The following is a 16766-nucleotide window of genomic DNA, read 5'->3' as shown; positions in this document are numbered from 1 at the left end:
ATTTCTGTTTTGCTTTGTTTTTTTTGTTTTGTTTTGGAGTTTTTTTTTGAAAAAAACTTTTTTTAATTTTGCTATCATTAATGTACAATTACATGAACAACATTATGGTTACTAGACTCCCCCTATTGTCAATTCCCCACCACATACCCCTTTACAGTCACTGTCCATCAGCGTAGTAAGATGCTATAGAATCACTACTTGTCTTCCCTGTGTTATACTGCCTTCCCCGTGTCCCCCCACTAAATTATACATGCTAATCGTAATGATCCTTTTTCCCCTTTATCCCTTCCTTCCCACCCATCCTCCCCAGTCTCTTTCCCTTTGGTAACTGTTGGTCCATTCTTGGGTTCTGTGATTCTGCTGCTGTTTTGTTCCTTCAATTTTTTCTTTGTTCTTATATTCCACAGATGAATGAAATTATTTCATACTTGTCTTTCTCCGCCTGGCTTATTTTACTGAGCATAATACCCTCTAGCTCCATCCATGTTGTTGCAAATGGTAGGATTTGTTTTCTTCTTATGGCTGAATAATATTCCATTGTGTATATGCACCACATCTTCTTTATCCATTCATCTACTGATGGACACTTAGGTTGTTTGCATTTCTTGGCTATTGTAAATAATGCTGTGATAAACATAGGGGTGCATATGTCTTTTTCAAACTGGGCTCCTACATTCTTAGGGTAAGTTCCTAGGAGTAGAATTGCTGGGTCAAATGGTATTTCTTCTATTAGGTTTTTGAAAAACCTCCATACTGCTTTCCACATGGTTGAACTAATTTACATTCCTATCAGCAGTATAGGAGGGTTCCCCTTTCTCCACATCCTCAGCAACATTTCTTGTTGTTTGTCTTTTTGATGGTGGCCATCCTTACTGCTGTGAGGTGGTATCTCACTGTGGTTTTAATTTGCATTTTTCTGATGATTAGGGATGTGGAGCATCTTTTCATGTGCTTGTTGGCCATCTGAATGTCTTCTTTGGAGAAGTGTCTGTTCAGATCCTCTGCCCATTTTTTAATTGGATTATTTGCTTTTTGTTTGTTGAGGCATGTGAGCTCTTTATATATTTTGGATGTTAATCCCCTACCATATATGTCATTTATGAATATATTCTCCCATACTGTAGGATGCCTTTTTGTTTTACTGATGGTATCCTTTGCTGTACAGAAGCTTTTCAGCTTGATATAGTCCCACTTACTCATTTTTACTTGTGTTTCCTTTGCTCAAGGAGATATGTTCATGAAAAAGTTGCTCATGTTTATGTCCAAGAGAGGTTTCCCTATGTTTTCTTCTAAGAGTTTTATGGTTTCACGAATTATATTCAGGTCTTTGATTCATTTTGAGTTTACTTTTGTATATGGGGTTAGACAATAATCCAGTTTCATTCTCTTACATGTAGCTGTCCAGTTTTGCCAACACCACCTGTTGAAGAAGCTGTCATTTCCCCATTGTATATCCATGGTTCCTTTATTGTATATTAACTGACCATATATGTTTGGGTTAATATCTGGACTCTCTATTCTGCTCCACTGGTCTATGGGTCTGTTCTTGTGCCAGTACCAAACTGTCTTACTGTGGCTTTGTAGGAGAGCTTAAAGTTGGAAAGTGAGATCCCCCTGCTTTATTCTTCCTTCTCAGGATTGCTTTGGCTATTCAGGGTCTCTTGTGGTTCCATATGAATTTTAGACATATTTGTTCCAGTTCATTGAAGAATGCTGTTGGTATTTTGATAGGGATTGCATTGAATATGTAGATTGCTTTAGGCAGGATGGCCATTTTGACAATATTAATTCTTCCTACCAAAGAGCATGGGATGAATTTCCATTTGTTAGTGTCCTCTTTAATTTCTCTTCAGAGTATCTTGCAGTTTTCAGGGTATAGGTCTTTCACTTCCTTGGTTAAGTTTATTCCTAGGTATTTTATTCCTTTCGATGAAATTGTGAATGGAAGTGTTTTCCTGATTTCTCTTTCTGCTTGTTCATAAAGTATAATATTTTGGATCTTTTCAATGATGATGCTAGAAAAAGGAAGAAGAAGACTCTCCAGGATAGGCCTGGATACTCACGGCAAAGAAATATTAACAATTGACAGCACTTCCGTATTTACTTACTAACACCTATGCCAGGCAACACAACTTCTCTCGAATTAGAGCAGCTTAAAACACAAAAAAAGTTTTTTAAAAAAGAAAACAGAATACATAAAAAAAAAGAAAAAAGAAAAAGAAAACAGAATAGTCATACCTATACACTCAAAGTCACAACCATTCTCAACCAAGGGTTTTCCCTGCATCACCAAGACAGCATTATCTTAAATGTTCACTCTAGACATTTACGATTTTCTTGACAAAAAAACTTAGTAATTTAAAATGCATGGTTATTTGTACAGTGCCTTGGGATCATTTAAAATGATGTGTCCTTAGTGTATAACACAATGATGGCAGCCCAAATCCACAGGAAACTGGAATCACTGAGGCAGAAGTTATTGCTATGGCAGGGCCTGCTTCTACTTTGCCCTCAAGGTTAATGTCACAACATATAAGGTGCACATCTCTTCTATTTTCATTAGCCAAGTATGAAGAGACCTGTGCAAAGACAACACTTTTCAACCATGTGTTGGCCAAAAACACAATAGATGCAAACTGAGGCAAACCTGAGATGGTCAGGCTGCTTTTAAGCCAGCAGAGGGAGCAAAACAGCTGTGCCCAAATCTCTGACCCCACAAAGCAAAAAGCGGGCTGGTAAAACAAGGATAAATCAGCTTAGAAGATGAAAAAAGCTCTATAGTTCTGTCTCTGTGAATCACCTGCTCAATTCAAAACAACGGAGATTTATTGCCTAGTTCCACACAGAAAGACTGTCGGATCTGCAAATAATCCAAGTAAAGAGTACCTTTAGGCCAGCTCATGAGCCTGGCAGTTGGGTGCTTGTGGGGTTGGCCCCAGCCTCTCTGGGGCATCTCTGTGGGAGCACAGGGACCTGTTAGGAAGGCAAGGTCCTTCTGCTCTACACCACTGCTAGGCAAGGGACAAGCAGAGGACAGGCCTTCTAAACCTGGTTTCCTCACAAATGATTGCTTAGCTTCAACTGATCTGAGAACCCCAAACGAACACAGCAACTCTGATGCTGGTCATTTCGGGTTGATTTAATTCTGTACTAACTCACCAATTCATCCTAACAGTACTATAATCACATGCAGTAGAGTTTTTTAGTTACAGAAAAACTTTATATCTAAAAAGCACTGCACTCTTTCCCAATGGGTACTGAGCTATAAGCAGAAACTATGCAGATCCTCACACCATACTGTAACTAACATTAATTATTTAACATCCTCCTTATTTTATAGCCCAGAAAAGCTGAGTCACAAAAGTCAAGAATTTTTGGGGGGTTTCCTCAAAAAGTTAGCCAACCATAGGACAGGACTGAGACCCAGGTTCAAATACTCCTGCAGCACCACATTGTTTAAATCATTTAAATGTCTGTCAGTGTTGTCTGGTTAAAATTATTGTTTAGTGAAATAAGCCAACACAAAAGGTCAAAGACTTTATGATTCCCCTTATGTGAGGAACCTAGAGTAGTCAGATTCAGTGACAGAAGGCAGAATGCTAGTTGCCAGGGGCTGGAGGGAAGGGGCAAGGGGAGTTGTTTTAACCAGTACAGTGTCAATTTTTCAAGATTAAAAAGTCCTGGAGCTGGATGGCGGTGATGGTTGCACAATGTAAATGTATTTAATGCCAATGAACAGTGCACATAAAATGGTTAAAATGATAAATTTTGTTTTATGTACCGTGTATTAAGGAACACCCCTCTACCACCACCAAAAACATAAGGTAGCTCTGTCCTGACATGGACTAATGATTAAGATATAAAGTGTTAGTGACTGTATTAACTAATTGAAACGTTACTTTCTTCTAAAAAATGGCATTATGGGATTAGATCCAGGATTTTGGGTTTCATCTTTGACAGGCAGCAACAGTGGCACAATTGAAGGGGACAGAAAGTGCGAGCTCTGGAATATAAGTGCCTGAATTCAAACTCGGCATTATCATTCATTTACTTGTCCTTGGGCAAATTATTTCAATTCTCTAGCCTCTCTCTAGCCTCAAGTCTCTGACTGTAAAATGAAAAAAATACTAACTCACTCCCAGGGTTGTTGTGTGTATTGAGATAACATATATAAAAACACTTAGTCCAGTGTGTCAAATATTAGGTAAACACACACCTCAAAGTGTCCTAGTTTCTTTTAAGAAATAAATAAATAGTAAAAAAGAAGTATTCCTTTAAGAAAGAATAAAGCTATCATGAGCATGAGTGTATAAGTATCTGCTTGAGTCTCTGCTTTCAATTCTTTTGGGTACATTCCAGAAATCAAATTCCTTGATGATATGGTAATCCTATGTTTAATTTTCTGAGGAACTGCCACATTATTATCCACTATGGCTGTGCCATTTTAAATTACCACCAGCAATGACAAGGGTTCCAATTTTTCTACATCACCACCAACACTTGTTATTTGCTGCTTTTTTTTTTTTTTTTTAAATAGCTATCCTTTTTGGTGTTAAATATTTGCTGGCTTTTTTGACCTTCAAACAAAAGCCTAAAATGACTCTTAAGTCTTTCTTGGTTTTCTTAAAGCACACCATTCTCCAAGCAGTTATTTTTCATTACATATTATTTTATACTTACGTATTCTGAAATTCAGGTACCACTTTTCTGCTTCTTCACTACACACAGACAAGAATTGCTGCGAGCCGTTAATCCCCAATGGTTTCGCATTTCACTACCTGAAGGAACTAATGTCTTACAAAAATTTGATGTATTTATATACAGTCTCGTCAAATCGCTTACAAAAACATCAAGAGCAGTAATCTTAGACCTATTTTAGAGGTGGGTGTGGCATAAGGCAGTACAGCACAGCATTCTAGACCCTAGGCTTAGGATACAGATGCACAAGTCAGCTCTCAATGTTGCTATCACCTACCAGCTGTGTGCCTTTAGGCCAGTTAGTTAACCTCTCTAAATTATATCCTCTTATTGGCAAAACTGAGAAAGTAACTCCATCTATTTTGTAGTGTTATGAAGGTTAAATAAGATCTGTGTGAAGGACTTGGACCATTGCCTGATACATAGTTCAACTAGATAAATGTTAGCTGATTACAGTATTATGCTACTTGAATTCCAACAACAGCTAACAGCAAAATTTACTCTCCACCAGGGACTATCTTAAGGGCTTTACATATAGTGGCTCTTTTGATCCTCTTAACAACCCTATGAAGTAGGTGCTGTTATCCTTATTATCCAGATGAAACTACAGAAGAGCTAAATAACCTGGAGGTACAGTGACCAACAGTGGGAGCTGGGATCTAAATCCAGATAATCTGGCTCCAGAGATTGTGCTCTTTACCATAATACAATCCAGCCTCTCAAATACAACAAAGGCCAGGCAGCAGAGAAAATGAGTGAAATATGTCAGATTAAATGAAAGACTGGAGTATTACAACCCTTTTTAAAAGGGTAAGCCCTTATTCAGTTCCAGTTAGACATTACCATAGAGGAATAGAGGCTCAAGGTTGCCAGATCTTCCAATTTTTCAAGAGAAGCCAGCAATCTGATTGTTGTAGGTTGAATGCAGACTTCAATACAAGCTGCATTTGGCCTATCCAACTAAGTTTGGGTGATTTTCCCAAAGTCACAAAACTGGGCGTCCAATGACACTTCCTAAATCAGGGAAAATAAAAAAACAAATGGCAAGTGCAGGCAAGTATGGAGAGATAAGGCAAGGTGGTGTCATAAAGATTTTGCTCTTCACTGCAAAGTAGCCACAGGAGGGATAACATCTACAGGCATTAACTTCTGCTGATCCCTGCCCTTACCTAGTACTCTTGTTCTGCAAACTAAGTCCACTTAGCTGCCTATTTTCTCATTTTTCCACATCTCCAGTTTAGGTAAGTACAGCAGAGACATCATTCCCATTTTAAAGATGTGAGAAGTGAGGCACTGGCTTGCCTCAATGATGGAAGCATTGACTCCAAGTTCGAAGCACTTCACATTAAATGGGAAGCAGGAATTAAAAGTAGCAGCAATACCCTAACTAGATAGCTAGGATCCATGAAATAAAATGGTTTCTCTAAAATCAGATGACTAGTAGCACTGGAGTTTAACAGAACTAGGGTTTTTAAATCCTACACTCACACCAATTCCTAGACAATGATTCTAATTCCTGAAGAGAAACAGAGAAAGAATCCACAAATATCTTATATCATTCTCACAGAATACAGTTGGAAGACACCCAAGAGATCTTCTCCAACATCTCCATTTTGCCAGTAAAGAAACTGAGGCACAAAGAGGTAAACTCACCTACCCAAGAGCACACCAGCAGTCAGAAGCAAGGTGGAATTCAAACCCAAAATGTCTGATTCCAAAGCCCCTCTCTTCCTAAAGTGTGGTAAGGAGAAGCTACTAGAAGATTTTAGAGAGTACAACAATGATTTTAAAAATCATGTATTTTAATGTGTATTAGGAAAAAACTTAGCACATAAAACCCATGACTTCATAGCCATTATAGTAATATAGTTTTCTTTTAAGTATTGTTTTAAGAGGAATCAACTTAGAAAAAATATGTTAAGTAATAGCATCGGTGATTCCCCTTAAATATGACAAAAGTAAAAAAGGTGGGGCTCAAACTTTTGAAACTTAGAGTAGTTTACCAGGCATCTGTACTACTTACTTCCTTAAGAGACAGCCTCTAAATCTGAGGCTGAGGTTTGATACATACCCAAATACAAACAGGGTAACTAGGGATTAACCTTGAAAAGTATTAGGAGAATGTATTAACAAAGAAAGTTGCAACCCAATCAGTTCCACTGAATCAGTCTAAAGAAAGACTACAAAATGGTCAAAACTTGAGATAAAACCATTCAGCCTCGCTAATAATAACCAAGGCCAATTTTGAGAACTGAATAACAAAATTTTTAAATGATATCATTCTTCACATACTGACTGAATTAGCAAAGATAAAATGATGCCCAACAATAGCCATGATGTAGTCTCCTAATAAACTGGTACAAGCATAAATAAGTTAGTTCAGCCATCTTGGAGGGACAAATATATATCAAATATATTTTATCAATGTAAAAAATTCATACCCTTTGACCCAGGACCCCATGTCTAAGATTTTATTTTAAGGGAGAAAACAAATTTCACAAAGGTTTAGCTATAGGAATTGTGATAAAAGCAAAGAAAATATACATGAGATAAGGGAACTAGTAAAATTCCAATACAGGACTGATCTATATCAGGATGTAATGCTGCCAAAATACCATGTTTTAAAGTGTGTTCTCGAAGTGTGTTCCACAAACCCCAGGAGGTCTGCAAAGTCAAAACCGTTTTTACAGTAACACTAAATGGTACTTGCCTTTCTCACTGTGTTGACATTGAAATGATGGTACAAAAGCAGTGATGGCTTGTAAAACTACTGGTGCCTTAGTGCTAATCAAGGCAGTAAACTGTACTAGTCATCAGTGTATCCTTAACTGGCACACATTAGCAATAAAAAACAAATGCCTGTCTCACTTAGGAATGTCCTTGGTGATGCAGTAAAAATAATTTTATCAAATTTCAATGAGAGTGCAAATCTTAATACTCTGCATGGTGAAATGGAAGTACACATAAAGGACTTCCACTGAAAACTGAACAACAGTTACTTTGTGGAAAAGAGCATGTGTGATAGTTTGCATGGAGATGAACTGGCTGCTTTTTTCATGGAATACCATTTTTACTTGAAACGATTAACAAACTATGGTCATTCAGACCTGGGTATTTAGCAGATACTTCCTCAAAAATGAACAAGATAAGCCTGTCACTTCAAGGAAAACAACTGGCAGTATTTGTAGCCAGTAATAAAATTCAAGCTTTCAAATGAAAACAAGAATTTTGGAAAACGTATTTCACCGCAGTCAGCTTGACCACTTCCTACTATTTACGACGACTTTTCTGATAAGATTGGTTGGTAGTGGTACTAACAATATGATTTTTAAAAATATATAATGTGTTAAGATTTGGAAAATCTGATAACTCAGTGAACCAACATTCTCCCAATGATCAATGCATGATGTTACAAAACAATGCATGGGGCTCCTCAATCCTTTTAATAATCCTATGAAGTAGGTATTATCCTTATTATCCAGATGAAACTACAAAAGAGCTAAATAACCTGAAGGCACACAGTGACCAACAGTGGGAGCTGGGATCTAAATCCAGATAATCTGGTTCCAGAGACTGCTCCTTACCACAAAACAATCAAGTCTCTCAGATACAAGAGGGGCCAGGCAGCAAAGTAAATGAGTTGAAACCTGCCAGATTAAATAGCAGACTGGAGAATATACAGCCCTTTTTAAAGGACAAACCACTACTCAGCTTCAGCCAGTTACTGCTTCAGAGAAACGCAGGCTCAAGGCTGCCAGATCTTCCAATTTTTCCAGGGAAACAGGCAACCTGAAGGGAAGACTTTAAAGGGAGACTAACTGAGGATTTTAACTTAACAAACTATGAAAAGTTCTCTGATATGTTTTCAAATTCCACATTGCGAGTAATCTTTAAGAAACTTCCACTTGCTGAGTTTTGGCATAGTTATCAAAGAAGAACATACACAGTTATCTGATAAGGCATTAAAATACTCTTCCCCCTTTCTAACTACACACTCGTGTAAGGCTGAATTTTCTGCATATATATCAGCTAAACCACTATTTCACAACATATTAAATGTAAATGCTTTTATAAAGTTCATTATGACATTAAAGAGATTTGGAAAAATGTAATGATGCTACTCTTACCAGTATTTTTCATTAAAATATTATGTTAATACAGTTTATTATTGCTATTCTTAAATGCATTTTTAAACCTTCTGAGTTTTAAATTCTAATACAATAAAAATAAATATGACCCCTGCAAAAAATCAATAAACATGAACCATGTAAACTGAAGTTCTTTGAGGTCTTCAATTATTTTTAAAAGTGTAGAGATCCTGAAACCAAAGAATTTGAGAATTTTTGCTTTAGAACAGTGGTCCTCAACCAGGTGATTTTGCCCCCTAGGGAGTGTTTAGTAATGTCTACAGAAACTTTTGGTTGTTAGAACTGGGGAGATGCTACTGGCATATACTGGTGAGAGGACAGAGATCGTGCTAGATGTTCTACAGTGTACAGAACAGCCCCCCAGAGCGAAGAGTTATCTAGCCCAAAATGTTAATACTGTTGAGAGGCTGAGAAACCTTGCTTTTGAAGAATAGACAATGACACATGAAAAAAATGTTAGTATTAAGAAAAAAGTTACAAAACAGCAGAGATGGCCTCATTCTAATTTTAAAAGTATATTTTAAAAATGTGTACATATGCATACAAAGAATCTAAAATATGTCCTATGCATCAAAAATGGTCATTCTGAGTAGGTGGAATCCTTCTTTCTTTCTTTAAATATCTCTTTATTTTCCAAATTTCTCATAATTAATAAATACATGATTTTTTAAAACTTACAAATAAGTGGGAAGCTTTATCAGAAGTGTCATATTCTGATGACTTGTATGATTAAACAGGAAATTCTCAATAGTAAAGTATGGAATTAGTGAAATGTTAAAGAACAAAAGCTCCTCACATAGAGCTAGGAGTACACTAAAAAAAGATTCTCAGTAAGGATTGTCAGAGAAGTTATTAAAATAGTGGATGATGCACTGTAAGACCAAAGATTGTCCTCATGTCCAGTCCTTCTTCTGCCATAGAGAACTAACCTGGACAAAAGATCTGATTATATCACAGATGCTCTTCATTCTGAATTGACTTTTTAGTTTTTTAAGTAAGAACACTGCCTGCTTGACTTTTTGCAAAATTCCTTGCATAAGCAACATTAACAGCATAATAAAGCTTTCTTTTTGATTCTTGGGTAATTCTAAAAAGATTGAACCAGTACAGGCCCTGATGCTTTCTTAGTTCTGCGAAGGTGCACAATACCACCCACAAGCACGGAGCAGATAAGTATAAACAGAGGTGTCAACTCTGAGGCTCAGTTAAGGGCTGCTTGAAGTTGGTTACCAAACATACAAATTTCATTTGTTACTTGCCACTAGAGTAAGGCAAAACACATGCTTCAGCCATCTATGGCAACAAGGGATAAAAGACCTGTACTAGGACATCAAATATGGTTAAGACACCTATAAAAAAAGAGAAACAACAATCCTCAGAGGCTCTAATTAGTCACTTGGCCTTAAGTAGTAACACAAAAGATAAAACTGGAATTTAGATACAAGACTTAAATGGAAATTCAGAATGAGGGAAGTTGTATAATAAATATTTGACAGGCATCTGGATTTGCAAAAATTCCTCCTCCTCAGTAATGTTCTTGGAAGGAAATAGACTCCCCAAAGCAAGGAAGTATAGGTAAAACTAGAGACTCGACCAGAATAATAGCCTGCCTCCCCCTGGAAATATCTACTTATTCATCTGTAAAATAATGGGCTACCACCAACTTAAAAACAACCCTATTCAGGGACAATGAAACTGCAGATAGAATGTACTGGAAGAGTTTAAATATTAAACTTGAAGGGTTTAATATTTTACTTGAGTTATATCCTCTACGAATACAGAACATCTTGACTTTCCCTACTGAGGGACCAGGTCAGAAGATGCAAATTTCAATCCTGATTGAACTACTTACTAGTTGTGAGTTACCCAGCAAATCACTTTGCCTCTTTGCTCCTCTGTGTCCTTATATGTATGTAACACTAAAGGCTTCAATTAGACAGACGGTCCTTAGTCCTTTCCAGCAATAAAATTCTATGACTACAGAGACAAAACATCAGTAGTATAAGATCACAAGTGAGAATGGTGAAATCACGACTCTAATGCAGATCTCTTCAACTTTACTGATGACATTCCACACAACATGAAAGACATTCTAGAGCCAACTGGCCATATACCTAAAAAACTACAGTTCCTGAAAACCCCTGTCAGGGCCAATCTATATACTTGAGGGGGCCAATTTTTACTCCAAATGTACTCTGTTGCTGGACAGATACTCCAAAACACTAAGCCTGTAGCATATTTTTAATATATCTACTTTTGGTTAAAAACACCTCAGGAAAACAATCCCAATTCAGCGGAGACTCATTCCTCAAACTGCCTTTCCTCAAAATCAACTGTGCAAAAAACAGCCCACAGGATGACTTTAAAAACAAAACAAAAAAGAAAGTACAGAAAGTAAACAGTAGAACAAAGACTGTAAAAGGAGATATATAGAAAGGAAGGGGTAATATTAGCCTCTGGACCTAGCATTTTCTTAACAGTTTTAGCTTTTTTTTCCCCCCCTTTCTAACTAAGATGACAAGCAGGGGACAAATAACTAATAGTTAACCACTGCCTCTCAGACTCAATCCACTACCATATAAAATGGAAGCTAAGGAACTTGACCTAGGGAGAATGGAGGGTTGGAGGTGAATTTTCATGGTGAATGGGAGGAATTAAGAGACCAGGACTTTGGTTTTACCTGAGTAACTCAGATGATTATGAGTAGTAGGTGGCCATATAACTTATCATCCAAACTAGGGCCTTTTCAAAATGAAAGAACACTAGTATTTGTACCAGGACAATGGGAAATTGGGACAGTCCCAAATCAACCAGGATATATAGTCACCTTAGTTATTAAGGACCCTAGAAGGCAACAAGGCAGGCAGGGAGCCTACAGTTACCTTGCCAACTACATAAAGTAATCTTACTTCACCCTATCAACCAGCAGGAGACAAAAGGGAAGATGGGAATCTATAAGCCCTTCCGCCAACATCATCTCTACTACTTGAATCAATTATAAGCCTGTCGATTTCCTCAGATGTCATTTTCTCATTGGTTCCTACATTCCCCAGCACTCTGGAATATAACTTCCATTTTAAAATTGGCCTTAATAGGAAAATAGTACTCAGAGCACATGGATTTGAATCTCCAATGCATTATCAACTCTGTATCCTGAGAGGTGGAAGACAGAATCTCAGCTATTTAACACTACAAAGTGCAAGGAATGAGTAAGGTGGCAAGGAAAGTGTGAACATGAAGGCATGGGGAGAGCAGATAACTGAAGTGACAAACTACAGTCATTAAAGTATTTTCCCTAAATCCTCGACTTAGGAAAACTGATGTGAAGAGCAAGTAGAATCTAAGACCTACAGAGCAACCCTCCATGTTCACCCAATCAGTGAATAACCTTAGAATGAATCACTTCTTTTTTATGGAATAGTGAAATTGCTGGTGAACAAAGTAAATTTCACTTACAACCTGCTGGATATATACTTTAAGTACATTAAGGATTAAAAAGCCTTATTACCTGGTCTAGGAGTCATACTACCCTTCATAATACTGTGTCTGTACAAAAGTGCTTCCAAATGATTTACCAGTGCCCTGTGGGCAAATAATCTCATGTTATATTGTTTAAACCTTCTTGAAAAAGCACTTTTTTCTGAGGCACATTTTTCATCTATGCCCCAGGCATAGATATTTTCTCCCCATGTGTAATTATGAGGAATGATATCTATTTCTATTGGCTGAAATTCAATGAAATCTACTCAATCAGCATGCTTTCAGAAGACATCAAAGTCAAATTACAGGATCAGTAAAAATATATATATATATTGTTTGTACTGTTAGTTGGGCTAATGAAGAAGAGGCCAACTTGGTAACCAGTTTACCTACTCCTAATTAGACTAAAAAGAGTTGAGTTAAACCCAGTGTGAAGTTAGTCACATGGTTTACGTAAGCAAGCATGAAAGGAAGTTGAAGGAAGAAGACTTTAGATGACTGCCACAACCAAAATCCTGGTGAAATGATTTCAAGCACCAAGAGAACTCTGTTTGAGGGGTGAGTACGATAGCTTATTGAACAGAACTGTGCTTATTGGCTCTATCCCTTCAGCCCCATGCTCCATTCCTGTTTACAGACAAGGGGGAAAAAAGCAGTTAGCAAAGTATCAGAGTGATAGCATCAAGAGATGAGAATATAGGGGGGAAAGTCAGATCCTTTTAAAATGTACACAACATTCTAATCATTTCAGAGTAGTTAGCAGCATGTCTCAGAGCTTACACAGATTCAGGCTGGAAATCCAGCTCCACCACAAACTATAGGAACTTACACAAGATAATGAACTTCTCTAAGCCTCAGTTTCTTCATATATAAAATAAGGATAACAGTACTACCCTTACCTTAAGGAAAGATTCTTTTAACTATTAGATGTGAACATAATACGTATATGTGTCTGACATATGAAACACCCCCAAACAGTATTTGATAAATTAATGACATGCTCAAATGTAAGCTATTTTTATTGTTAAACATTTATTTTGATAAATAGCAATGTCTCAGTTGAACATCAGGTGAGGCATTTCTACTTAATTCAGTAGACACTGCAGTTTTTTGAGGGATCTGCAGTATCAGGATGTGAGATAATGAGAGTTAAGTCTTAGGAACCTTATGGTATGTTGGCAGTTGTAACTAATTAAGTATTAAAACTGAAAAGAGCAAAAGCCTGGGAGGCAGTCATTAGAACCAAATTTTCTACAAAGATCAAGGTAATAGGCCAAGGTAAGAAAAGTCTTTTTTTCCTCTCTAGAATTATATTACACTTCACTTTAACCAGAAACAATGAATTCTATTATCTATTTTTCCACTATTGCCCTACTTGTTCTCTGCATTACAGAACACTCAGCAGCCATTTATCAATGTCTTTTCTTGATTCTTTAGTACTTAGTTATGATAATTAATAAAACCTTCAAATCCCTTTGTCTTTCCAGACTGTAAGTAACACTAGCTATTTCCAAGTTGTAAATAAAACGTATAAAGTACTTAGTAGAGGGTCTGGTACATACTACATGCCAAATAGATGTTTTAAAAAAATTCATATAGGTATTATTAAGACTAAAGAGGCACACAGACTATGTTCTCACTAAATATCTTTAATAAATGTAAATAAACATAAGATACCTGTGTAAAACAAGCTAACTTTACTTACAGCAAAACACATAAATACAATTTATCATCTAAGAGGAGTAACTAGAGTGGTACAGTACATATGTTCAGAAATTGCTAATATTTAACTTTCAATTCTTTAGTTAGAGAACCAGAAAAGGTGGTCTGCCCTACAAAAAGAAAAGGGAAAGAGAAATATAAAAAGGCAACTTAGAAACAGCACCTGGCTGGGAGAAATGAACCGTACTTAGAATCTTGACTGCAATGACTAACCAGGCAGCTGTGGGCAAGTCAACCTTTCTACTTCTCCACTCCCAGTTTCCTACAATGATTACCTTTCCATCTCTCTGATTCAATGAGGAAGATAGAAGATATAAAAAAGTTACCTAATGCAATATTCCCCAAGCTTCAGTCAATCTTGATCACCTTTTGATTTTTGCCATATCCACATAACATACTCACCATTTTTTCTTTAAATTGACTTTTTAAATTTTAATCTCATCTTAAGTAATAAATCCATTAAAATAATTTTAGACATACTAGTTAACTTCTCTAATAAATATAAAAATAAATGTATTGACTAAGTATTCATTCAAAGATGACCTAAAATCAGCTTTCATATCTAGACTTTGGCAAATAGTAACCTAATCCTTATAACTTAAAATAAAAAATTTTAGAGGACAGAGAATTAAGTAGAAAAGAAATGTAATTTCACACTCACAATAACCTAAGTGTTAATCCTAACAGGTTTAATATTCAGTCCTTTAATTACAAGAGACAATATTTTTAATATGATATGGGGTACCAAAAATTGAAAACAGAATTGATTCCTTCTTAGCCAACCTAATCTTCATTTGAATTAGGATCTTAGTTCCATTAAGCTTAAAAGGCTTTAATTCCATCCTTGAGTATCGAATTCAGGCTAAATCAAGAAAAGCAATTACTTCTTGAAGTCATGAAAAAGAAAAAAGATTAAAACTAAGAGCTGTTTATTAGCAATGGAAATGCTCTTCACCTGACTCAATGCATGAGAAAATAAATGCATCCACTTTTTTTAAATTAAAGTATCATTGATACACAATCTTATATTGGTTTAAAATATACAACACTGTGGTTCAACATTTACCCATATTATCAAGTCCACACCCCTTCCAGTGTGGTCACTGTCCATAAACATAGTAAGATGTTACATTATTAACTGTATTCTCCATGTTGTACTACCATCCCCATGACCAACCTATATTGTGATTGCAAATTTCTGTGTCCCTTAATTCCCTTCCCCCTTGGCAACCACTAGGCCCTTCTTGGTGTCTGAATGCATCCACTTCTTAACTCGGAATTTAGAAAGCAGTATCCTTTTGTGTCAAGTTTTACTGGTCAATAAAGTTTCCCTGATTTAAGTGATTGCAACTGTACTTAACAACCAAATCTATTAATAATCGGTGAATAAGCACACACTTGTACCTGAGCTGACACCTCCTTTCAGTGTGGTCCCAGCATACATAACTGAGGACCACTGCTTTTTCCAAGGACTCTTAGTAATCAAAAACACATTGGCATAAGCTATGGAAGCAACCTTGGTGTCCATCAATAGATGAATGGATAAAGAAGTGGCACACATACACAATGGAACATCATTCAGCCATAAAAAGAAAAGAAATCCTGCCATTTCCAACAACATGGAAGGATCTACAGGGTATTATGCTCTGAAATAAGCCAGGCGGAGAAAGACAAATACCGTATGGTTTCACCTATTTGTGGAATATAAAAACAAAGCAAAACAGAAGGAACAAAACAGCAGTAGGCTCATAGACACTGAGAAGTGACTAGTGGTTACAAAGGGAGAAGGTTTGGGGTGGGGGAGGTGATCCTGTAACATCTTTCTACATTTATAGATACAGTAACCTCACTAGAGTGAGGATTTAGTAACATGGGTAACTTTTGAACCACTGTGTTGTACATTTGAAACCAACATAAGATTGTATATCAATGACACTTCAATTAAAAAAAACACACTGGCATAACAAATCATTCACAGCAATGTATTAGTAATAAACAGAAAAGCCCAGAAGATGAATCCAAGACTTGGTTCCCCAATCACCTTGTCAAAAACGTATGTACTATGAAAGCTTTCCAAAGTCAAAAACCTACCCTGACCATATTTCTCCTCACAAACTAACCACTGGACCAAGAAATTCATTCTAATTAAACAAATGAGAAGTTTTCATAAAGTTAGACTTTATTTAACTGGCTAAAACCAAACACTTTTAACTGTAGACAATATGCTCTTAGATGAATTTATAAAAAACTGACTCTATAAAATGTGATATAACTAATGATAGGGAAACAGGAAATGATTACTAATTAAATGGGTTCAAATTAAGCATGTAGTTATTATAGCTTTATTGGATGACTTAAAAAATGCTTTGATGACAATACTGGAGTTAAGCTTACAACGCATTTTTAACAGTTCGCCTCATTGAGATGTCTCAATTTTTCATATGGTACTGTGCCATGTGCAATAAATGTTACATGTTGAAGGTGTCTATCTCCTAACAACTTTTTGTGAGGCTCAGGTTAAACAACACAGTAATAACAGTTGTAGCTATGTATGAGGAAACAGAGAGTTAAATGACTTGTCAAAGGTAAATTAGCAAGTAGTTGAGTTGATATTCACCCCCAGGCAGCCTGGCTCCAGGTTTCAGGCTTTTAATCTCTCTATATAACTGTGAATTATAATAATCAATAAAGTCAGAGACCCATGTTAAATAAAAATAG

At 36.4% G+C, this 16766-nt stretch overlaps 1 protein-coding gene across 5 annotated transcripts in view; it reads right to left on the bottom strand.

Moving 5' to 3' along the window:
• The window catches only part of DCAF5 (DDB1 and CUL4 associated factor 5), a 110005-nt gene that overhangs the window by 88290 nt on the left and 4949 nt on the right, over positions 1–16766 (bottom strand). The window lies entirely within an intron of this gene.

Source organism: Manis javanica, chromosome 8 (genome assembly GCF_040802235.1).
Source record: "Manis javanica isolate MJ-LG chromosome 8, MJ_LKY, whole genome shotgun sequence".
NCBI classification, from domain to species: domain Eukaryota; kingdom Metazoa; phylum Chordata; class Mammalia; order Pholidota; family Manidae; genus Manis; species Manis javanica.
Note: the sequence above shows the minus strand (reverse complement) of the source record. Positions and strands in the feature narration are given on the sequence as shown.